The following is a 26,585-nucleotide window of genomic DNA, read 5'->3' on the forward strand; positions in this document are numbered from 1 at the left end:
CACCTTTGAAGTATTCCACTTGGGAAGCTATGCACTGATGCCAGCACCTAGTCCACCCTTCAAAGCAATTTTGGAACTCTTTTTCTGGAATGGCCATCAGAGCTGTCGTTGTATTCCCCTTCATGTCCTGAATGTCATCAAAATGTCTTCCTTTCAATATTTCCTTTATCTTTGAGTAAAGAAAGAAGTCATTGGGGGCCAGATCAGGTGAGTAGAGAGGGTGTTCCAGTACAGTTATTTGTTTACTGGCTAAAAACTCCCTCACAGACAGTGCCACGTGAGTTGGCGCATTACCGTGATGCAAGAGCCATGAATTGTTGGCAAAAGGTTCAGGTCATCTAACTTTTTCACACAGCCTTTGCATCATCACATCCAATAGTAGATTTGGTTAACTGTTAAATATCCATCTAAAAAAGTTTCAAAGTTTGATATTCATCAACTTCTTTCTTGAAATTTGCAACATGTCTACCACCTTCACCTTGAAATACTTCCTAACTTTTTTCTGCATCACTTTTTCTCTGTTGTTTTATGCATGTCTCACTGCTTTTAACTTTTCTTCTCAGTACTCCGTAGGTTTCTGCTGTGCAACATTTCCATACAAGTCAGTGTTGCCTGGGTTTCTGGTCTTGGTTTCCTCCCTTGTCATTTCATATCCTCTCCTTTAGCAATTTTATCAATAGTTACAATTATAAATACTGTGGTGATTTTTCTATAGGATATCTGCACCCCATGGACTTACAAGTTATTTAATTCAAGTGTTCATCATTGACCTGGTTACCTATCATTCAAAAATCTCTCCCTCCCCTGTATTCTTCCTTTGGGTAGAACACTTCATAATCAACTTGGTTGCTCAAGCTAGAAACATGGCTGACATAAATTCATTCATTTCCTTTAACTTTTATGTCTCAGTCCTTATGTTTCCATGTCAGTCTATTTCAGTTCTTTCTCTTCTTACCCAGTGTTGCTTTCTGATTTATTCTCCACTCCCCCACCCCACAGCCAAGGGGATGTTTCTGAAAAGCATAATTATGATATTTCTCTACTTTTAAATTTCTTCAACATTCCACTTGCATATAGGATAAGGTTCAAACATCTTTGCATAAAATGAAAAGCTCTTTAGCACAGTCATATAGAGCAATCTAGTTTTCACTAAATATCCTGTATAATATCTTCTACCTGTTTCTTATATCTTTAATGCCATTTTCTATGCATCCAAGCAGATTTTTAAACATAAAACCATCTTTCAAACTGCAACTTATTTAACATCTACTCAAGGAAAGCACTCTGGCATTGATAGACAGTTATGTTCTTCCTCTTCTGAGAGTCTATAGCAAATTGATTATGGCGTTTTACCCTTATTTTATTGATCATAATTTGCAGTAATATATTGTGTGCTATTCATCTATGTACCTTTGGTTCTTAGTGACGTCTTTATAAACTGTGTTGGAAAAGGAAGACAAAGGAGGTTAAAGTAAAGGAGAAATAAGACCAGAGGAGTTTTACCATTGATTCTAATTTTCAGGATTTCTCTCAACTCTCCTCAAATTCTACTAACTTATGTTTCATGTTATTTTTATTGCATAAATTATTTGTGGTGGTTAATTTTATATGTGAAGTTGATTGAGCCACAAGGTGTACAGATATTTGGTCAAACATTATTCTGGGGATGTCTACCAGGGTGTTTCTGGATAAGATCAACATCTGAGTGTATGGCCTAAGTAAATTGTCCTCCCTAATATGGGCAGGTTCCATTCAATCAGTTGGCCTGGATAGAAGTAAAAGGCTGTCACTCCTATGAGTAAAAGTGAATTTCCTCCTGCCTGACCTTCGTGAGCTAGAACATCAGATTTTTTTTTACTGCCATTGCATTTGCATTGAAGCATCAGTTATTTCTGAGTCTTCAGCCTGCAGGCCTATGGACTGTAACTACACCATTGGCTCTCCTGGGTCTCCAGCTTGCCAACTGCTGATCTTCAGATGTTTCAGTCTCCAGAATTGCAGGAGCCAATTTCTTATAATAAATCACTCTCTCAGACAGATAGATGATAGATAGATAGATAGATAGATAGATAGATAGATAGATAGATAGATAAATAGCTATAGATAGATGGATAGAGACAGAGATAGAGACAGAGACAGTGACAGAGATAGAGATAGAGATGATAGAGATAGACATACACATACACTCTATTGGTTGTATTTCTCTGAAGAATCCTGATTAATACACATGTATACATAAGGATGAAAACGTACAAGTATGAGAGAGGTACATTTTGAATATATCATGCTCAGGCTAACTATAATCAGTTTTTCATGCCACAAAAATTAATGACGCATAATGCCAACTTATTCCTGTCATTCATTGAAAACTTCAGAAAGCAAAGGGCAAAATGTGCACGGAGACGCTGATGGTGGAAAAACAAAAACAAAAACAAACAAACAAACAAACAAAAAGTTTCTCTGATTTCACCATTTTCCTATGTTGGCCTGGATTATTTTAAATCATCAACCTTCTTAACTTTCTTAAATTTTCTAATGCAGTATGCTTGCCCTGGGAAGATATACATGCACAATAATGTATATTTTGCGTATTTAACAAAACTAACTCTAGAAGGTACTGAGATTTTAGAGTGATCTGCAATGAGATCACTTGGGTGCATTGGCCAGCTGGGGTGTTTTATGGCTTGTGCCAAGGAAAATGTGTTCAAGTTGAAGGCATTACAAGAAGAGGCTGAATAAGACAGTGATAAAGTAAACATGATGACTTCACTGACCAGGTACAAAGAGTATATTTGAACCTCTTTGTAGCTATGATTGTCATGGATAATTGTAATCCAAAGCAAGGCAGGAGAAAATACAGTAACATTAATAGAATAACAATAATAGTTAATGCTACATAATAGTTAATAATAGTTAACAAATACTGAGTGTTTAAAATGTCAAAAACTTGCACTAACACATTGCATACATGTTAATTTGGTCAAAACTAGCTCCAAAAGATAATACTGTTATGTACAATATATAGATAAGTTTCTAAGGCACAGAGAAATAAAGTACGATTCTTCCACTACTTTGGAAAACTAGGAAGAAGTAGAGACAGGATTCAAATCCAGGGTTTGTGTTCTGATCACTATTCAATGCTAGTGCTCAGATCATAACAAGTCTACCAAGCAGATATGTGGCCACAAAGACAGATTACAGGACAAACTGGAGCACTCAGTGTTCAGGGTCCGAACATAATATGTATTTAAATATTATTATAATAAGTGAGTATAATGGAGTCAATTATCCATTTATATGAATAAGTGGTAAAATATACAGTGTTTCCATTTCCACTGAAGTATATTATCCTCAAATGGAAATTTACTATTCTTTTTCTAAAAATCACCCTTCTTGACAAATAGCCACCACTACATAGATATATAATAAATATTTAAGAAACATGCTACAGATGAATAGCCTGCAAACAGTGTCAATTTGTGGTAGTTTATCCTGATTAGATGTCTGCCCCAAAGTAAAAATAGTTTAGACACATCACAATTTTTATGATGAGCTGCTCAGAGGACTACATGGCAGGGAATTTTGTGATTGGTGGGCAAGAGGAAAGTGGCAAATGGAGAGAGATAGCAAGAAATGAACAGGAAATTTCAACTGTGAAGCGAACTTATTATCTACAGAATTCTGTCTGACACTATTTTCTGAACAAATATGGGAGTGGAAGTGACAATAAATGGGGTTGCCATGTTGCTGAGAGACAGAACTCTGGAGAACATATTTAGATTAAGGTATTTTAGAAACAAGGAAAAATCCAAAGTACGAATTCAAAGGGGTAATCAGAGCAAATATGGAGTCTGAAATAAATATGCTTCAACAGAGTTAAGAAAGAACCCAAAGGAAGATTCCCAAAGTCACAGGTGTGCACATAAAGACTTGCACATAAATTTAAGGGACTCTTTCATAGGAATCATTTCTGATTTGACTTGATCAGGTGTCCTAGAATAAAATATAATAACAGACTCAAGGAGAATGGATCATACAAGGATGTGGGCTATTTGGAATCATTTTAGAATTCTTCCTACCTACATCTACCACGAGAAGTGTTCTAAGAGTCAATATAAAGGATCTGCATTTCCACATGCTTTATTACAAAGGTTAAGACTTTCCTGAGTCACAAAGTTAGAAGCAACTTTAAGACCTAGTCTGGCCCAGACCAAATTCAACTATTTATAGCTTTGAAAATTTCCAGACTAAAAAGTACTTTTACTAATAATACTGAATGTCAACTATAATTTAAAAAAAAGCTTCCTGCTTTTAATACCTAAAAATCACAGAATTCTTCTCAAGAATCTTCCCAATTATGTCTATCTTATTATATTCTGACTTTGTTGGTAGCAGGAAATAATCAACATTTTCTTAAAGCATTCCCTTCTTTATTGCCAGTTTCAAATAATCTTCTATTTCCAATGAATTATATTTCTCTTGTAGATACAATTTTCCAGTCTTATATTGTTGCTTCCAGGTTTCAAAATGCTTTTAATTAAGTTGAACCTTTAGCTGAATACAAGATGAGTCTAAGGAGATATATGTTTCCATATCACCAAACACACTTTCTGGTTTTTATGAACAGTATTATAGGGTTAATATATTTTCAACATATGCTCCAACAAGAAAGTGAATACTTTGCTGCCATATTAGTACAAACTATTTCCAATTTTTTTAAAATTAAATATTGACTTATACCAAATATTTCCCCATTTTTAAATATTTTTTCCTAATATTTTACATTGGTTTTGTATGCTAACCCTATCCTTAGTTAAAATGTATGTTTCCATGTTGTTATCTAGGTCATGAATGAAAATGTTTAATATAACTGGGCCAAGTTTCTATAGAGCATTTCTTACTGTCTTCCACTCTCACCCTAAACTATTGATGATTATATTTTAGGTAAGACACCTACACAAATTCAACAATTAGTTTTGAGTCTAACTGTTCAGTTAAACAGTTTGGATTTTCCCAATATATTGATGAATATGTCACGTGTAACGAAGTTAAAAGTCTTGCTAATATGATGATTGATGAAATATGTTTTTCTTGGATCTTCCAAAGCCATTATTTGGTAGGACAGGGACTTTTGACCTTAAAAAATTATATGGCCCATCTTTCTATCACTACAAGAAAGAAAAGTCTTCTGTTAATTAAGGAGGAAGAATAAAAGATAAATAAATATATGGTTTTCAGCATAACCTTTTTCATTATTTTTTTAAATTTTTGCTACAAAATACTTTTCACATGTCTTGCTGGTTTTCAATGAATTATAAGAAACAAGGCATACTAGCTTTTTTCATGACCTGAATCTTCGCTGTCTAACAGGTTTAGCACACCCAGCATCTACACATTTGTATACTATTTCTCTATCCCATTCCTTTCCCCATTCAGTCTTGGTTTTTTGCCCTTTTATTCTCTAGGTTCTCATGTCAATTATTTTCAGTGGCACAAGTTAAGATAAGTAGCATGTGCCTTTTTAGTGTTATCTGTTATTACCTTACCTAGTTTTGTTTTGTTGTTGTTTTATTTTCTTCTGTCTTTCAGGTTGCCAGATGAAAATAATGCTTTACAATTCCCTTTATGCCATGTGCAATTGCATCTCATTTTGTTTTGATTTCTTGTTACGATATTCTTTCCAAGCATTCCCTTACTCTTTTCTTTCCTCCCCCACCCAATAAATAGTTTCCTTTTTGTAGTAGTCTCCATGTGTTTAACTTCTACCATATCATTTTATAGGTACAATGACTGAACGCATACAGTGCATGCCTTTCTAAATAATTCTAATTGTTTGGACCAAACTATTTCTAGGTGAGAAAATGCCTTGTATCATGGAAAAGGAAAGGGATGATGATACATTAAGTAAGACAGAATTAATTTTGTTTATCCTCAACATACTTTAAATGAAATTAAATAATTTTAGTGTACCAAAATATGTACTTGTTGCCACACAACTGAAACCTTCCATACTTAAGGCAACATAACAAAATTGTAAGGAAGAGAATAAATACATTCCTGAGTTCTTACACTAAATATTTCACAACACCACCCACTTCACAGTGGCTTGCTGTGTACTATAATAAATGGGAAATTGAAGGTGGTGCTGTTAGACATATGAAAATATCTGAAAATGTAAAAGAAATTTAATATCAAAGCAACAAAAACTATAGCTATAATAAAAATGTATTGACAAGCAAATGACTTGTTATTATTAAACTGATTACACACAACTAGACATGAGAATTTGGTGTCTGTAGGTGGTGGTGGTGGTGGTGGTGGTGGTGGTGGTGGTGTAATACACTTAATGCATTAAGAAATCAAATATTTTATGTTTCTTAGCTACTGCAGCTTGCTAGACAATAAAATACCTTATACTTCATTTTCATAAAATTATATTTTCCTGAGTTTCTATAGGTTTATCTTCTATTTTCATGACAATATATTAGAGATGAACTGATCCATGATAAATTACAATCTGTTCATGTTTATCTCTGAGTCAATATTCAAATTCCAGTTGACCACACAGTCTTCTATATTTTAGAATGCTGCTACTTTTTTCTATCATGTAGTAAGTATTTCATAAATTTACATTAACTAAAACATTGCAATGATGATGGGTAATAACAAAAGAGAACAATTGAATAAGATATGAAAGATTTGATTAGGAGATGGAGCAATAAGAACTCTCATCAAGTTAGTGTGGGAATATAAATTGCTCAAAACACTTTAGGTATCTGTTTAGTAGTATTGGCTAAAGCATACCTATAATTCAGTAATTATACTAAATATATACAAAATGGAACTCCATGCATATGTGCACAAAGACTTATTTGGATATGGTCACAGGGAATTAACTATAATAGCTAAAGACAAGAAAATATCCACCAACTACAGAATGGATAAGGAATGTATGTTGTGTTAACTCAGGATATTTTATAAGTAATGAAAAATATTTATATTACCTACAATGACATGGATGAAATCTTACATAGTATTGAACACACGACCAGATATATAAGAACACATACATTATCATTTTAATTATATAAAATTTTAAAACAGTGAAAAATAATGTTTGGTGCTAGAATTCAGAATAGTAGTTTTCTTTGGAGGGGAAAGAGAGTGGGAATTCTGAATTTAAGGTAGCAAGAGGGGGGTTTTTGGGTGGTAAGAGTGAGCCTCAACTACTTGGTTATATGGATATGCATACTCGGTGGAAGTTCATTAAACTGTATTGATTTTATATAAATATATATCCTTAGTAAAAATGGATTTATGCATTTGTACAACCAACCTCAAGCAATTTAGGGGGACATTGCTAAATTGATTAAATATTTAAAAATAGAAATGGCTATAGAAGTGCTGGAAGAAGGTATAAGTGAATATATTTATAATTTTGGATTAAGAAAAAACATTCCAAGATTTACACCAAATCCAGGAATCATAAAAGTCTTAATTTCTTAAAGATTATAACAACAGAGAAAAAAATGGGAAAAAAGAAAATAGTTTCATATGAAAGATAAAGAGTTAAATAACTGATCGCTCTAGAAGAATGATAATTCATTGTCTAGAAAACTGGTAAACAAATGTAAAGAATTAAATATGTGTTCTCTTTTTCTTATATAAGTAGGTAAAATTTTTCATATAAGTAGGCAAAATTTTGCCATTGAGGGGAAGCTTCTTTTTATAGAACATTCTTTTAATAAATGAATAATACTGCTATATTTAGAATGTCAGCATTTGGCAGTACTCTATGAAGTAATGAATCTAGATATTGGCCATCAATGTAAAAAACAAATGTGCATACATGGGCAACACAGCTATAAAAAAGTTACAATTCAGAATAATAGTTTAGTTGACAGGGAGAGGAAATATTATTGTTAGGCTGGGTTTTATGGAATATCTAGCAAAATTATTCTTCTTGACCTGGATAATTGGTTCAATGTTATGAGAATATTTAACCTTACACTAATTCATTAAGCTATATGTTTGTTTTATACAGTCTTCTAGGTCTATTCTTTCTTACTTAATAAAAGTATTTTAAATGATTTATCATTAAAATGTACATAGGAAAAGTTAAAAATAGATAAAAAGTTGAACAGTCCATGAAAGAGACATATATATATATATATATATATATATATATATATATATATATATGTCAAAAAAATTTAAAACAATTATTAACACCAATACATGAGATTCAAATTCTAAAAATAAAATATATTTTATCTATCATATTGCCAAAGATTAAAAAGATTGATAAAACATAGGATTAGACATGTCTGCCTAACCTGTCTAGCAGGCATTTGGTAATGTATATTCCAGAGAAAACTGTGCTTATATATCAAACTGGACATCCTCAGAAATAACCAAACAAGCATGTTAAGATTAATATACAAGGTTTACTCCCTACTATGCTCTAGAAAACAAGTAGTTGGAAATGTTCTAACTACCTAGCAATAGTAATTACTGAAATAAATGCTGGAATAACTATAAATGAACTACCATGCAATCATTAAAAATTATGATACAGGCCTTTATCTGTTTACTTGAAAATCTATCTACAATATAATGTTAACTAACTTCAATTCATATATATATGCATATGCTGTGTGTGTGTTTTTCTGGCAAAACCACACACATCATTAGACATTCTGGTATGTTATAAACAATGCATTTCCTGCTGTTTATATATCTTTTTTTTTGACATTTGAACATTTACATGAGAAATATATTATTAGTAATTAGAAAAATTTGAGGCTATTGCTAATCAATAAATAATTTCAAAATCTAATTCGTCTTCTCAAATGTCTAGTCAATATAATCTCTTAAGAGTATTCACACTTTTTAATTTTTCTTCTTAGAATGTGTATATATCCATTCAATTATTCAATATTTACCTTTTATTTTAAATATCAAAATATTTCATACTTATAGAAAAGAAAGTAAATTAACATAATAGTCAAATGTGTCCTCACCATGAAAATTTAAAAATTGGTATTGTTAGACACATTTTTTTTAATTTTATAAAAGAAATAAAATGATAAAGTGCTGAAGTCCCATGTTTTTCTCCCTTCTGTTCCCCTCCATTCCTACCAGAATTAATCTGAATTAATCTGATGTATAGCCCTTGAAAATATATAGTGATATTGTCTGTCATTCTACCATTCATAGAGGTAGTTGTATACTCTATATGTAATTTTGTAGTTTAATGTTTTTTTATCTAGTTTTTTCTTTTTAATATTTTTCATGTATATACAGAATATAATTAATGAAATTGAGATGTCATCAAAATGGCAGCATGAGATGAGTCTATGGAAATCTCCCCTGAAATTCACAACAAACTGAAAAACTATAACTCCACAAAGGACTCCCTGCACAGCAGACAAGCAAGACAAAGAGTCTCACTACTAAATTCACCTAAAAGTGAGCAAATTGCGGGAGCAGGGGAGGAGGGAAGGGAGAAGTGCGGTGACACAGACAGAGCCTCGCGGGCACAGGATGCAGACCTAGCTCAGTGCTCCGAGCTCACTGCATCCTGGAACTACCACAGCTGCAGGAGACGGAGGAACTCAGACTGCTAGGGATCTGTTTATTGCCCACAGGGCTGAGGGGCAGCATATAACATGGCTGAACACAACGCTCCCAGCAGAAAGCTTAGAGCAAAAACTGAGGGAAAAAGGCTGAAAACTGTGGTTTAAGCCCTCACTGCCAAGCAGAGAATGGAAGCCTTAGGCACTGAGTTTAGCCGTCCTCTCCCTACCCTCCCAGAGCTCGCCCCGCCCCCACCTGCTGAGTGCTAGAAGCCGAATAGTAGCAGTGTCAGATAAAAAGAACAGACTATTTGCAGTTCTGAGAACTATGGTTTGCAGACACAGATTCCCAGCACAACTAGTTCCGGCAAAGGGGAAGGAACTGTGGAAGCAAGACCAGCAGTGCTGGTGGTCGCCCCAATTGCTCTGGGCCACCTCTCACAACTCATCCTGCCCCTGTTCCCACCTACCTGGGCAGATCCTTGCAGGAGTAAATAGAATTGCCGAAATATACGGGCTCTGTATCTAGTGCAGGAAGAGCTTTGGAACTTCAAAAGCTCTCTGCATCCCCACAGGGACACGGTGCCCTATGACCCAAGCAAACTGTTAACAGAAGAGAAGCCCGCCTTCCAGGGAATGCCCCCATTGTGTGAGAAGCTGGAATAGTGCAGAAAACATAACACTACAGTGTGAGAGACAGAATAAAGGCTGCAGTGGGAGAGAAAATAAAACATTCTACAAATACGTACTGGAAAACAAAAAAAAGACCTCTTCCTATCAACCTGTGCAGAACCCACTCCTGTAGATGTCTAGGAAGAGAGATAATAAATAATTAACTGCCATGAATAATCAAGGCAACAAGATAGCTCAGAAAGAAAGTGAAAAGTCTCCAGAAAATTAACTTAAAGATATGGAAATATGTGACATAAATGACAGAGAATTCAAGATTGCAGTTCTGAAAAAACTCAACAAGATGCAAGAAAACACAGAAAGGCAGTTTAATGAACTCAGAAACACAATCAAAGAACAGCATGAGCATTTTATGAAAGAGATTGAAATTTTAAAAAAGAACCAAATAGAATTTCTGGAGATTAAGAACTGAATAGAAGAAAATAAGAATGAAATAGCCAGTTTAGGTAGTAGAGTTGAACATATGGAGGAAAGAATCAGTGACATCAAAGATAGAAACCTGGAAATGACACGGATGGAAGAAGAAAGAGACTTGAGACTTAAAAGAAATCAAAGAACTCTACAAGAACTTTCTGACTCCATCAGAAAGAGCCATATAAGAATAATGGGCATACCAGAAGGATAAAAAAGAGAGAAGGGAACAGAGAGAATATTCAAACAAATAGTTGATAAGAACTTCCCAAACTTGTGGAAAGAACTGGATCTTTGAATCCAAGAAGCAAATAGAACACCTAATTACCTCAATCCCAAAAGGCCTTCTCTGAGGCGCAATATATTGAATCTGTCAAAAATCAATGACAAAGAAAGAATCCTCAACAGAAAATAAATAATCCAAACAGAAAATAAATAATGAAATAGCAGCCCTAAATGACCCATTAGATGAAATGGACATAATTGACATTTATAGAGCACTTCATCATAAAATATCAGACTATACATTTTTTTCTAGTTACATGGAACATTCTCAAGGATAGACCATATATTGGGACATAAAACTAACCTCAGCAAATTTACAAAGATTGAAATCATACCAAGCATATTCTCTGACCACAAGCCTTTGAAATTGGATATCAACTGCAAAAAGAAAGCAGGAAAAACCACAAATACATGGAGATTAAACAGCATACTTTTAAAGAATGACTAGGTCAAAGAAAAATTAGAGGAGAGATCAAAAGATACATAGAAACTAATGACAATGAAAATACATCCTACCAAAATTTTGGGATGCAGCAAAAGCAGTTTTAAGAGGGAAATTTATACCATTAAAGGCTATCTCAGGAACAAGAAAAATCTCAAATAAACAACCTCATGTTACACCTCAAAGAACTAGAAAAAGATGAACAAATGAAACCCAAAGTCAGTAGAAGAAAGGAAATAATGAAAATCAGAGCAGAACTAAATGAAATAGAGAACAAAAACACAATAGAAAAAATTAATGTGACAAAGAGCAGGTTCTTCGAAAAGATTAACAAAATTGACAAACCCTTGGCTAGACTCACTAAGATAAAAAAAGAGAAGACACTAATTAACAAAATCAGAAACGAAAAAGGGGAAGTTATCACGGACACCACAGAAATACAAAGGATCATCCAAGAATACTATGAAGGACTACATGCCACCAAATTCAATAACCTAGAAGAAATGGACAAGTTCTTAGAAACATATAGCCTTCCAAGGCTGAACCATGAAGAACTGGAAAATCTAAACAGACCGATCACCAGTAACGAAATTGAATCAGTCATCCAAAAACTTCCCAAAAGCAAAAGTCCGGGACCAGATGGCTTCACTAGTGAATTCTACCAAACCTTCAAAGAGGATCTAATACCAATCCTGCTCAAACTCTTCCAAAAAACTGATGAAGAGACAGTGCTCCCTAACTCATTTTTTGAGGCCAACATTACCCTGATATCAAAACCTGGTAAGGACAATACAAAAAAAGAGAACTACAGACCAATATCTCTGATGAATAGAGATGCAAAAATCCTAAACAAAATACTAGCAATCCAATACAACAATGCATTAAAAAGGTTATTCATCACGACCAAGTGGTGTTCATCCTAGTGGCAAAAGGATGGTTCAACATACGCAAATCCATCAATCTGATACATCATATAAACAAAATAAAGGACAAAAATCATACAATTATATCAATAGATGTAGAAAAAGCATTTGACAAGATACAACATCCATTTATGATTTAAACAGTTAATAAAATGGGTATAGAAGAAAAATACCTTAACATACTAAAGTCCATATATGACAAACCCTCCGCTAATCTTATAATTAATGGTGAAAAACTGAAGCCCTTTGCTCTACGTTCAGGAACACAACAGGGCTGTCCCCTATCACCTCTGCTTTTCAACATAGTGTTGGAAGTCCTTGCCAAAGCTATCAGGCAAGAGAAAGAAATAAAAGGAATCCAAATTAGAAATGAAGAAATTAAATTGGCACTCTTTGCAGATGACATGATGCTATATATAGAAAACCCTAAAGACTCCACCAAAAAGCTATTAGAAGCAATCATTGAATACAGTAAAGTTGCCGGCTACAAAATCAATGTACAAAAGTCCAACGCCTTCCTATATACTAACAATGAAATCTCAGAAAAATAAAAAAAAACAGTTATTTTTGCAATTGCAGCAAAAAGAATAAAACACCTATTGATAAACTTAACCAAGGATGTGAAAGACCTATATGCTGAAAACTACAAGATATTTTTAAAAGAAATTGAAGAAGACACAAAGAAATGGAAAGACATTCCGTGCTCATGGATTGAAAGAATCAACATAGATAAAATGGCCATATTACCCAAAGCAATATACAGATTCAATGCAATCCCCATCAAAATTTCAATGGTACTTTTTTAAAGAAATAGAACAAAAAATCATCAGATTTGTTTGAAACCACAAAAGATCTTGAATAGCTAAAGTAATCTTAAGGAAAAAGAACAATGCTGGAGGTATCACACTCCCTGACTTTAGCTTGTACTACAGGGCAACAATAATCAAAGTAGCATGGTATTGGCAGAAAAACAGACATGTAGACCAATGGAATAGAAATGAGAACTCAGAAATAAAACCACATAAATATGGACATCTAATTTTTGACAAAGAAGCAAAAAACATACAATGGAGAAAAGACAGCCATAAATGGTGTAAAATAATTGGTGCTGGGAAAATTGGAAAGCTATGTGCAGAAGAATGAAACTGGACCGCTGTCTGTCACCATGTACCAAAATTAATTCAAAATGGATCAAAGACTTAAGCATAAGACCTGGCACAATAAACTGCATAGACGAATACATAGGTACTAAACATATGGACTTTGGGTTCAAAGAGCGTTTTATGAATTAGATTCCAAAGGCAAATAGAAGTAAAAGCTAAAATAAATGAATGGGACTATATCAAACTTAAAAGCTTCTGCACAGCAAAAGAAACCATCGACAAAATAAAGAGGCAACCAACTGAATGGGAGAAGATTTTTGCAAACAGTGCCTCCAGTAAGGGGCTGATATCCAAAGTATACAATGAACTCATGCAACTCAACAACAAAAAAACAAATAACCAAATTGAAAAATGGGCAGAGGACCTGAAGAGACATTTCACCAAAGAGGACATACAAATGGCAAACAGACATATGAAAAAATGCTCAACATCACTAATCGTCAGAGAAATGCAAATAAAAACCACAATGAGATATCACCTCACTCCAGTCAGAATGGCTATCATCAACAAGACAAATAATAACAAGTGTTGGAGAAGCTGTGGAGAAAAAGGAACCCTCATACATTGTTGGTGGGAATGCAGGTTGGTGCAGCCGCTATGGAGGGCAGTGTGGATATTCCTCAAAAAATTATGAGTAGAATTATCGTATGACCCAGCAATCCCTCTCTTGGGTATCTACCCAAAATTCTGAAAACATTTATCCATAAAGAAACGTGTGCTCCAATGTTCGTTGCAGCTTTATTTATGGTGACCAAGACAAGGAAACAACCAAAATACCCTTTGATAGATGAATGGATAAAGAAGTTGTGGTATATATACTCAATGGAATACTGTTCGGCCGTAAGAAACGATGAAATAGGACCATTTGTGACAACATGGATGAATCTTGAGATTATAATGCTAAGCGAAGTAAGTCAAACAGAAAAGCAGAGAACCGTATCATTTCACTGATATGTGGTATATAAATCCAAAACAACAAAAGAACAAGACAAACAAATTAGAAACAAAAACTCATAGACACAGACAATAGTTTAGTGATTACCAACTAAACCACTAAACTAGGAGGGAGGTGGGTGATAGATGAGGGTAAAGGGGATCAAATATATGATGATGGCAAGAGAACTGACTCTGGGTGGTGAACACACAATGGGATTTATGGATGATGTAATACAGAATTGTCCACCTGTAATCTATATAACTTTACTAACAATAGTCACCCAAATAAACTTTAATTTAGAAAAAAAAAGAATGAAATAGAGGGATTTTACAAATATTAAGAAGAAATTGATCACATTTTCAGATAAGACATGTTGATAATTATAGGTGACTGGAATCCAAAATTAAGACATAAAACAATATCAAATGTTGTCAAAAAGTTAGACTAGGGGTCAGAAATGAAGCCGGGAATTGGCCCATGGATTTCTGCAAAGCCAATAAGTAGTCCATCTCAAACCCATGCTTCAACTACCAGACTACTGTATGCAAGGACAGCACCAGATGGCCAATGCAGAAATCAAATAGACTACGTAATTGAAAGCACGAGATGGAGAAGCTGTATTCTCTCTACCAAAACAAGGGCAGGAGCAGATTTTGGTACTGACCATGAATTACTAATATCAAACCTTGAGTAAAGGTGAGATGAACACTCATAGAATCGTAGTGCAGAGTATAATGGAAATAACATTCCTGATGGATTTAAAGTCCACATAAAAAATAGATTTGTACTGTTAAATTTATTTGACCAAGAACCAGATGAACTGTGGGCTGAAAGTAGAATATTCTTAGGGAACCACACAAGAAAACAATGCCAGAAGTAAGAAAAACTTAGATGGATGGAAGAAGAAACATTAAAAATTGCCATAGATTGTGAAAGGTAAAAATAAACGGTGATAATAGCAGGGTTAGAATACTGAAAACAGTATTTCTACCATGGAAAGAAATCCAAACTGGATTCAGAAGAGAAAGAAGCACTCGAGATCTAATTGCAAACATTTGTTGGATACTGGAGTGCTCCAGAGAATTTTAGAAGGCCAGTCTATGTTTTAGAAACTACAGGAAAGCCTTTGACTGTGTGAATCATGAAAAGCTATGGGTTGCTCTGAAAGAAATGGGTGTACCTCAGCACTTGATTGCCCTGATGGGTAACCTGTATTATGGAGCGAAGTCACTGTCAGGACAGAATATGGAGAGACAGAATGTTTCCTATAGGCAAAGGTGTCAGAAAGGCGTACATTTTATCTCCTTATTTGTTTAATCTGAATGCAGAACATATCATATGAAAAACTGGGCTAGACTCAGAAGAAAGAGGCATGAAAACTGGTGGAAGAAATACCAACAACTTAAGATATTCAGGTGACACCATCTTACTGGCAGAAAGTTGCAATGATTTGAAATTAATTCTGATGAGAGTGAAAAGAAGAAAGTGCCAAAACAGGACTTCATTTGAACATCATGAAGACATAAATCATGACCACAGAAGAAATACACAACTTTAAGATACACAATAAAATATCAACATTGTTTAAAATTTTGCTTTCTTTGGTTTTGTCATCAATTCGGATGGAGACTATAGCCGAGAAATCCAGAGGAGGCTGAGACTTAGAAGGGCAGCAAGAATTAGGCAAAGACACCAAGAGTAAACATGTATCATTAGAGACGAAAGCTATGAACACACTCAGCCTTTGTGCTTCTAATTACTATGCACAGATGCAAAAGTTGGACAGTGAAGAATGCTGATAGTAAAAAAATTGATTTGCTTAAAACATGGTTTTGGAGGAGTGCCCTGCAGATCTCCTGGACTGCCAGAAAAGTGGGCTGTAGAGCAAATTACGCCTGAAACATCGTCGGAGGCAAAAATGATAAAACTGAAGTTGCTCTACTTTGGGCATACCATGGGGAGGCAGGGCTCTTTGTAGAAACAGTAATGCTAGAGAAAATAGATGGCAGGAGAAGAAGAACATATATGAGATAAACTGACTCCATAGGCATGAGACTATAGGAGTTGAGTGCGGCTGTTAAGGAAAAGACATTGTGGACGTTACTCATTCATAGGGTAACAGGAGTCTAAGCTGAGTCAAATGCGTCACACACACACACACACACACACACACACACTCTTCTCACAGTTTTAATTTGCATTTTTCAGATGACTATTGCGGCTGAGCATTTTTTTCATATGGTTATTCCCTATTGAAGTTTTTCTCTTCCATGAATAATAATTGCCTGTTTGCAATCTTAATTCATTTCTAATTAGTTTTGTTTTTATTGTCTAGTTTATCTTAAGTGAATCTGAATAATAGCCCTTGCAACTTGTCAGTTCTCCTGAAACTTTGTTTATGCTTTATTTCCTATATGCTATCATTCTACTTTAAATATAATTAAATTCAGCAATATGTCGTCTATGGTTGGTGAAATTTGTGATTGTGTGTGTTTTGCTCATAAGTCCCAATCCCAGGGACTTAAAATTATGTTTATAATGTTTTCTTATGAATATAAATATTTGTGCTCCACATTTTCATATTTAGCTCATTTATCCATTGGAAATATATTTCAGTGAAATATGAGGCAGGGATGTAATTTTATTTTTCCAAAAAAATAGCTACAGTTCCCAACACTTATGTATGAAAAAACTCATCTTTTCCCACTAGTTTTAATACTACTTCTGTCATATGCCAAATAATTTTATATGCTTGTGTGTCACTTTGTGGGCACCAATCTATTCTTTGGTGTATCTATGTGATATACACTGTTCTAATTAATATAATCTTAAACTTAACCTTGATATTTTGTTTTGCTCATCCCCAACATCATTCTGAAAACTTTCTTGGGTATTTTTGGCCCACTACTACATATTTATTTTAGAATCTTCATTCAAATTACAAACACATACGTAAAAATCTGATAGGATTGTGATTGGAATTGCTTTCACTTTATTAATTCAAGGAAAACTTTGATATTTTGAAAACAATTGAAACATCATTCATGTGTACATGTCACATATTTGCTCTTTTCGAGTTCCTTTCAGTTTTCATAATTCATTTGTAAAAGTTTCTGTGTTTTGTTATATTTAATCCTATATGCGTAACTTTTTGTTACAAAGTAAATGGCATCTTTTTAAAACTATATTTTCTAGCTAGTTGTTTGTGGGAACACTACTGCCTTTTATATACTGATTTTATGTCCAGCAGTCTCACATGTATTCACTGAGATTTTATTCTGTATATTTTCTTAAAACATATCTATTTTGTGTTTATTTATTTCCAGTATTGATACCTTTGCCACCTCATGTCTGTATAATCTGCTGGACAGAATATTAAGTACAATAGAATCTGTAGTAATTTTTTAAAATCTTATGTTATTTTTCATTTTAAAAAGAAATGCTTATGTTTTAACAATTATATATGAGTTTTGCTGGAAGGTTTTTGATAGTTTCTCTTTATAAAGCCATCTAGAATTTCTCATCTATTTTTTTCTATTGTTGCTTTTTAAAAATTATTTAGGGTTTTTATAAGTATGTAGAAAACAAATATTCCTATAAATTTTGTTCTTATAATAGTCTCAAAAGTTTTTAATATCATATCTTAGCTATGATATTAAAAGAATTATGTAGATTTACCATATATTTATATTATTTAGAAAATATCATATAATACTGGAAATATCTCTTTCTTGAACATTTGGTAGAATTGGTTTGCAGCAGTCTAGGACTGGTTGACTGACAGATTGATTTATCAAAGGCAGTAGAGTGCTAATTTTTTAGAGTTGATTCCATTTTATAGTAATTATAGACCTATTCAGATATGCCTTTTTATCAATTTTTGAATCTACACTTTTTGCTTAAAATTATACATTTTTTCTATATTTTCAAATGTATTGATGGCTTAGAGTATTTGTTTATGAATTTCTAATATTTAGTGATATCTTGTCTATTTCATACCTAAAGTTGCATATTTAGGTCTTCTGTTGCCTATTGCTGTACCAGTAAATTTAAGGTTTTGTCTGAAATATTATTTTGTTTTGTTAATTTTCTCATTTTTCATTTTATTCTAATTTCTGCTTTGATTTTGTTTTTCTTTCATCTGCTTTTATAAAGTTTACTCTATCATTTTTTAATATGAGTTGAGGACCTTACTATTTCACTTATCTTTCTTCTTTTTAATGTATTCATTAATAATTATAAACTTCCCTTTAAAATATTGCTTTATCTACATCCCAGAAATGTTGCCCTGTAGGGTTTTCCTCTTTCTTAATACTAATTAGCATGTAATATTTTTATAATCTCTTCTGCATATTGGTTATACAAACCTGCATATTGTTTTTTTATTATTTTTTCAAATATATGATTATTTACCTATTCATTTTGAATCCTTTTATTCATAGAGAATTAATCACTATGATTAGTCAATATGATTGGAACTAGCCCATTGATTCTTGCTTTTTGGCACAGGGCACAGACATTTTTGTAATGTTACATTTATGTTTAAAACTAAATATCTATCTTGTCAAACAATGTATGAATTAGATCCCTCTATTTTGTTCTCACATACCCATGTATTTCTTCTTCCAGTCTAATGCTTATCACACTGTATTAGAATTATCTTGTTACTCATTTATTTCCTTTAAATTTTGAATTCTACATAGGTTGAGACCATATCTATCTGTTCACTCTTGTTTCCTCAGTATCTAACAGTTTCCAAAAGCCATCTGTAAATACCTGTTGTATGAATAAATTCAGAACAAATATGACATGCTCAATTGAGGGCTAGGTAAGTATCAGCTCCATCACCTCTGTGCACGTATTTACAATAATATCAAAGTAACTTCCTTAACACATGGCTTCATAACTTTGTAACACAATGTGTGTATCTAGTGCTACTATGAGTTGTCTATTCCTTGGCCTTTTTCTATACAGAGAACAAAGAAAAAATATTGTTTTTTCATATTCATACTCTTCTTATTTTACACAGTGTCTGACACATTCTAGGCTTCATAATTGTCTACTGAATAACTGAATTACCATCAATTCTGTATTTATAATACTTTCCATATTTCTTTCCCTTCCACTTTATCCCTACCATCCTTACCTATCCTTTTAATCAGCCATTTGTATTGCTGCTGTATATATTTTTTGTCTTTCCTTTCTGTTTTCTTACCTTTCATATTTTGCGCATGACTAATCAGATGAGAACCTGAAATTGAAACAATTGTATAATGTCATAACTTAGCTAAGGAACAATGTTTCTTTCAAGACAAATTCTAAATTCCTTTATATATTGTGACCTTCAAAACTCTCTATTGTCTATAACCCATGAGTGCTATAAAATAAAGGACCACACATGTTGTTTATAATTACTTATGCCTGCATATAGCATTTAACCAAGCATAACACAATTTCTCAGTATGAACTGACGAACTGATGACTGAAAGTATGTTTACTGACACCTTGCTTCTTAAGATGGTCCCATGAAGAACTATCTGTACATGACTAACTACTTATCTGTTTAAAATTTTATATTCAAAAGTAATGTGTAATGTAACTTCTATAAAAAATGGCACATATATTTGAAAATTATAAACACTGCATAAAACTTATCATGGTTTAGGAAATAAACTGTAAGTAGACCCATCCCCCTTTATAATTATTAGTAGCAATGTAATGTTATTTAAACTTCAACTCAGATGATATTTTGGAAACTAGTAAAATGATTCATTATTCATTTAGAAAACTTTCATCAAAGAAAGAAGAAAAAACAAACACTTGTAAATGAAAATTAATCTGAGAAGCTCTGACCTAGGGGCAGACATCCAGGGGTAGGTTGACTAGAAATAGTCAAGCTCCAACTACATATTCCAGATCATCTGTGAAGGAGAGTGCATGAAAGAAATAGTATGGGGCAGTTCACTATCAATTGGGAAGAAAATAAAACAGATACACAGATTATATCTTCACAGTATACACCAAGGAAATATCAAGTACAATTAAAGTGTTAATTATAAGATACAAAATGATAGAAAAAAATACATGAAAGTGAATATTTACTATACTCTAGGTAAGAAATCCCTAAGCACAAACATTATTGGCAAAACCATGAAGAAATATTGTTTGACTATGAAATATTTTAGCTTTTTTGTGAAAGTCAAAGAGCTCATATTTGCTTTACAAAAAAAATACAGAAAAAGCCTTATAATTGTAACATAAATAGCACTAATATGAATTATGAGAAAAATAGACATATAGAGCTTAGGCAGAAACAAACATGACCATAATAACAAGTACAAATATAAATATATGAAAAAAGTTAATCATAGTAACCATAGAAATGAAAACAATATATACTATCTTTCTCATATAGCATATTAGCAAAACTCATAAAGTCCTAAAAATATGTATTAATAAATATTAAAAAATACATACATGTATATGTATGAATTGTATTGATCCTGAAATTAAAAATTCATTCTAAAAAAATAATCTTACATATTGAAGAAGCTTCAAGTGTAGATTTATATACAAGAATAAGAAAAAAAAAATGTACCCCTATGTTTATTGCAGCATTATTCATGGTGGCCAAGACATGGAAACAACCAAAGTGTAATTCAATAGATAATTGGATAAAGATGTGGTACATATATCCAGTGGAATATTATTCATCCATAAAATGAAATACCGCCATTTGCGACAACGTGGATGGATCTGGAGAATATCACGCTAAGCTAAATAAGTCAGATAGAAAAAGACAAGACCCATATGATTTCACTCATGTGGGATATAAAACTGACAGCAACAGGTGAACAAACAAACCAAAACTCATAGACACTTACAAAACTATGGTGGTTATCAGAGGGAAACGGGAGGTGGGAAGAGTAGAAAAGGATAAAGGGAGTCAAATATACAGTGACTGATGAATATTAGACTTTGGGTGGTGAACACACAATGCAATATACAGGTAATGTATAGGGATGATAAAAAAATGGTGAATGTTTAAATAAAATAAATTGATTACAGTAAAAGACACATTACCATTAATCCCCCTCAAAATACTCCGCCAGTCTTCCAACACACTTATCCCACTGTTCTTGCCACTTTCTGAAACAGTTCTGAAATCCTTGATTGTGAGTGTCTTTAGTTGTGCTTGTGTGGCTGTCTTGATGTCCTGAATAGATTCAAAATGTTTTCCTTTCATGGTCCTTTTGACTGGGGAAGAACCAGAAGTAGCACGGTGCCAGATTCAGTGAATAAGGTGGATGAGGACACACCATAATGTTTTTATTTGACAGAAATTGCCGTACCAGAAGCGATGTGTGACACGGAGCGCTGTCATGATGCAGGATAAAGTAAAGCCACTCATGAAAGAGGACTTCCAGAACTGCTTCAGAAAGTGGCAAGAATGATGGGATAAGTGTGTTCAAAGCGAGGGGGAATATTTTGAGGGGGGTTAATGGCAATATGTCTTTTACTGTAATAATGCTTTTTAATTTAAACATTCACTGTATCTTTTGATCAGACCTCGCATTACAGAATTGTACACTCAAAGCCTATAGAATTTAACCAATGTCATCCCAATAAATGTATTAAAATTTGAAAATCAAATTGAATAGAAAAATAATTAAGATATTAAGGACATTCATTACATGAGAATATTAAAATGTTCTTTAAATAATATGTAACAACACAGCAGTGTTACCAAACTGTGGAAATGTTACAAAGTTGGAATAAAGCATGGAATAGTTTATACTTGATAGTCAAAGCTATTTTTAAAATTAATCTATTCATGTCAAAAACACTTTACAATGTTATCATTGGTCGTCTTTAGATATTGCTAGAAAACATTAGAATGTATACAAGTAATTATGCAAATCAGGTAATGGTTAATCTGCCAAATTTGATTTTTTCTTCCAAATTGTTTTGACTATTCTAGATCTTTTAAATCTTTATATGAGTTTTAGAATCAGATTGTCAATTTCTAGAAGAAAGCATGCTGGGATTTTAATTTGGATTGCATTGATAATTGACATTTTAACAATTTTCAGTGTTTTCTCTGTGAACATGATTATCTCTCCTCAAAGTTAGGTCTCCTTTAATTTCTCTCAGCAGCGAGTTGTAGTTTTCAGTATAAAGGCTCTATACACATTTTTCAGATATATAACTAATACATTTTATATTATTAATGCTATTTTGCCAATTTGTAAATTTCACATATTTTTATAGATTTCATTTGATTTCACATATTAACAGCTTTTTATAGATTTCATTGAACTTCTACCTAGATAATCTTGTCATCTGAGAATGAAGACAGTTTTAATTTTGCCTTCCAATCCAGATACATTTGATTTCTTTTTCTTGCTATGTTGAATGGTGAAGACATCCAGTACCATGAAGTAGTTAGAAAAGACATTTCAAAGTCAAAGAAGCCCCCACACACAAAACAATAGTTTGCCATTTGTAGAGAAAGAGTTTGAGAGATACTAACTAGAATTATGCACAACTACAGAAGTGATAAATCCCACATTATTAAAATCTCAAAATGAAAATCTATAGCAATTGTATCTTAATGTCCAATGTGAGGAAGCTGTGTATAAGCCTGGGATTTCCTGAAACTGAACTGATTTTATGAAAGGAAGCATTAATAATGTGTCCTTAAAGCACTAATATAGAAAAAAAAAAAAAAAGGCTCAAATATGCTGTAAAATTGAAGCCCTAAAATGTTCCCCTAACTTTGTTAATTAGAATATTAGCATTATGGATTTGAGAGGAAAGAAGAGTCTTTAAGCTAGTCTTTCAGTCCACTTAATGTGTGATTGCCCCCTTCCAAGCATTTAATTATTTTCAATGACAAATAGTTTGCTATTTTCTGAACTATTTCATTCTATCTTTAGATTTTACTAATTACTAGGATATCTGTTGTTGTCTTCAGTTGAACTGTGCCTCTCACTACTTTACCCATTGTCCTTTTTCTAGTCATTTTGTTCTCTGAGACATCTTTTCTCAATGTTGATTATTGTAAGTGACATCAAGTAGCCTTATTATGATATAATCTCATGCCCTCTATCCTGATCACTCTCTTCTGAACATAGCTCAACTTTGATAAAGCCATGGTAAAAGTATGATGTGCAAAACTGATTCAGTGTTACCTATGGAAACTAAGGAGGCACCAACTCTTTACAATAGAACATGAACTTGACTAACATGTATTCTGTAGTGGCTTTGCTGCATATCTGCTAATCTTCCCTTTGTTAGGATATATGCTTCAGTTAATGTAAAAGAAAATAACAGTTTCCTCTTTGCTAATTTCTATTCAGATGATATTTCTTGTCTCACTCATTCATTCATTCATCATGTATTTATTGAACTTATATTGAATACACTCTGAGCTAGATACTATAATCACCAAATAAAGAAGGCAAGTTAATGTCCTCAGAGGTCCGCAAAATAGCAGCCTTTATATTACAATATAATAAGTACTATAAAAAAGAATGTATATGAGGTTGGTAGTGAATACATAAGGGAATATTTAACCCTACTTAAGGGAACCTAAAGAGGATGTGACATTTCATCTGAAGAATGTGTAGAAATGATTAGCAGTAACCAAGTTAAAAATAGATAAGGAGGGCATTCCAGGCCTAGGGTACTGTGTAGACAAAGCAACTTGGGAATTATAAAACCTGAGGCCTGAATTCTTCTTTTAATACCTCGTATTTGGATTTTCAGGGTTTTTTGTTTGTTTGTTTTTGCATATTTCTCTTTGTTGCGTCTCTTTCTTTGGAAATTACTTAACAGGATTAGCCATTTGTGAAGACATTGAAAATACAAAGGCAAGAACATTTTTTCCACTTCTATCTATGGATTAACATTTAGAGGAATTAGGGTTTGTCTCAGTAAGGAAAACCTATTCAAAAGATTTTTAAAATATTCTCCATTGATATACAAATTGAAGAAGAGGGAGGTTGAGTTCCAATACATTCATGAAATGGCATGAATATGAAACTGGACAAAACTGGCATTGGCATAGGCCTAATGGAGAACGTAAATGAGATGGCCAGTGTCACTGAATTTATAAAATGTGTCGGCACAGTTTTATCTTCATAAAAATAAAAACTTTTTGAAAAGCTTTAGTATTAGTACTTGTAGTAGCAACAGCTGCTGTGTCTGTGTTTTAGCAGCTGTTTCACGTAGGTGACAGGAGAACAATCAGGGTTTATTTCTGGTTGAATATTTAGTTTCTCCTTTCATTTGTGGGTTATTGTTTAAAAGAAGTGTACCCATATTCTCTGCTTTGTCAGCAGTCTTCCTTTTCAAGTTTTTGAAGTTTGTCATTGCTAGCTAGCACACAACTGAACTTTTTAAAGCCTTTTATTGTATGTGCATGATGTCCTCTATGACTCTGAGTTTCAAATAAGTAAAATGAAGTTATCCATGCTTAAAAATTGGGTTTTGGCATATATGTAACAAAACTCGTTTAACCTGCATAATTGCTGGTATCACTGTAAAGCTGTGTCACTCTGCTTGCCTGGTGCACTATTGGTTTTCAGTAAATGTTGAAATAAATCAAAATAATGGACTTTCAAATCTGACTAAAGTCAGAGTCATTCCACTTATTTTAAGAAAGTGAGTTACTTAAAATGTGTAAGTATATTAACCCCAAATCTTTATTAGACGGCAAATTTATTCTCACGACTTTTTTTCCGGATGGAGTAAGGCATTTTTGAAGATACATGAATGCTCTCAGTCTACAGCAGCGATTAATTCACTACAGAGGTACTTTTCCAAATGGCACTTCTAGTAAACAGAGTTAATGTTTTGCCTAATCACCTCTAGTATCAACATTCTAAGAGGAAGTTTCTGGATATTTTTCAAACAAAGTGATTTGAAGCAGTAATAACTGAGAACTGAAAAACTGGGTTAACACAAGTTTCTTTCTAAGTCAGAAATGATGGGTGGTAACTGCTTTGAAGATTTCTGAAATCACAAGTAAAAATTAGAGAAACATTAGAGGAATTTTAAGGCTCTAGAGACTCGGAGAAGAGACTGCCATGATACTACAAATGCAGATTTTCCCACAAAACAGAATAAACACACACACACACACACACAAACACACTTATTCAGAATAATAGACAAGATATTTCTAATCACTTTGAAATGACACTTATTGACTGCTTGTTCTGTATAATATAAATATTATTTTCAATGTATCAACTCATTTAATTCTTATAAGAAATATAATAAAGTAGGAAAGTAAATATCCTTATTTTTATAGATAAATAAGTTGTTTTGCAGAATGGTTAAGTAAGCTAAGATATCCACAGCTAGTGTCAATGCTTTTAAGCATTATATTACATCAGTGCAAAACTATGCTGAACATATGGTTGATGATGCTGTATAAATTCATTCTGTTTTTTGAGTAAGAATAGCCTTTCCTGTCAGCTAGTAATATTTTATTGGTAGTTGTGGGGACAGAGACAGGAGTGCAGTTTCCAGGCTCTCAGCCTCACCTAGAAAGGTGCTGGCTCAGGTAGTAAATGGCCATCAACTGTGATTGGATGGCTATCAGCTGTGGCTAGTTGGCCATCAGTGTAACCAGTGAGCCATTGGCCACTAATATAACTGCCGCGGCTACGCTAGCAAAAAATGGGGGCTAGCAAGAAGATGGTGGCTGAGGTAGCAAGAAAGGATTGCAGTTAGCACGGCGGATTGCAGCTAGCAAGTGGGGTTGGTTGGCAGAGAGAAGTGGACGGCAGGTTGTAGTTAGTGTGGCTCCTGCTTCCTGTGTCTCCAACCCAGCCACCAGTGAGACTATAGTGGTATGACTCCCCTACCTATGGCTCCGTGGGTGTTCCTTTTTGGCCTCACCATATCCTGCGTTCTTATGCGGGGAGTTGGAGCAGAGACCCCGCATGACACCCCACATGACAATAGTTTATTCAGTTACCAAGCTTTTATTGTGTAATATTAAACTTGTTGATAGACAATTCAAGGAGGTTCAAAATTAAGGTAAATTTTATGATCATATTATCCTAAAAAATGTTAATAGCCAAGAAGAGTAAAATTTTAGGACAGCTAAGTTTTTAATGAGTATTATTTTATTAGATAGGG

Source organism: Rhinolophus sinicus, linkage group LG01 (genome assembly GCF_036562045.2).
Source record: "Rhinolophus sinicus isolate RSC01 linkage group LG01, ASM3656204v1, whole genome shotgun sequence".
Taxonomy (NCBI): domain Eukaryota; kingdom Metazoa; phylum Chordata; class Mammalia; order Chiroptera; family Rhinolophidae; genus Rhinolophus; species Rhinolophus sinicus.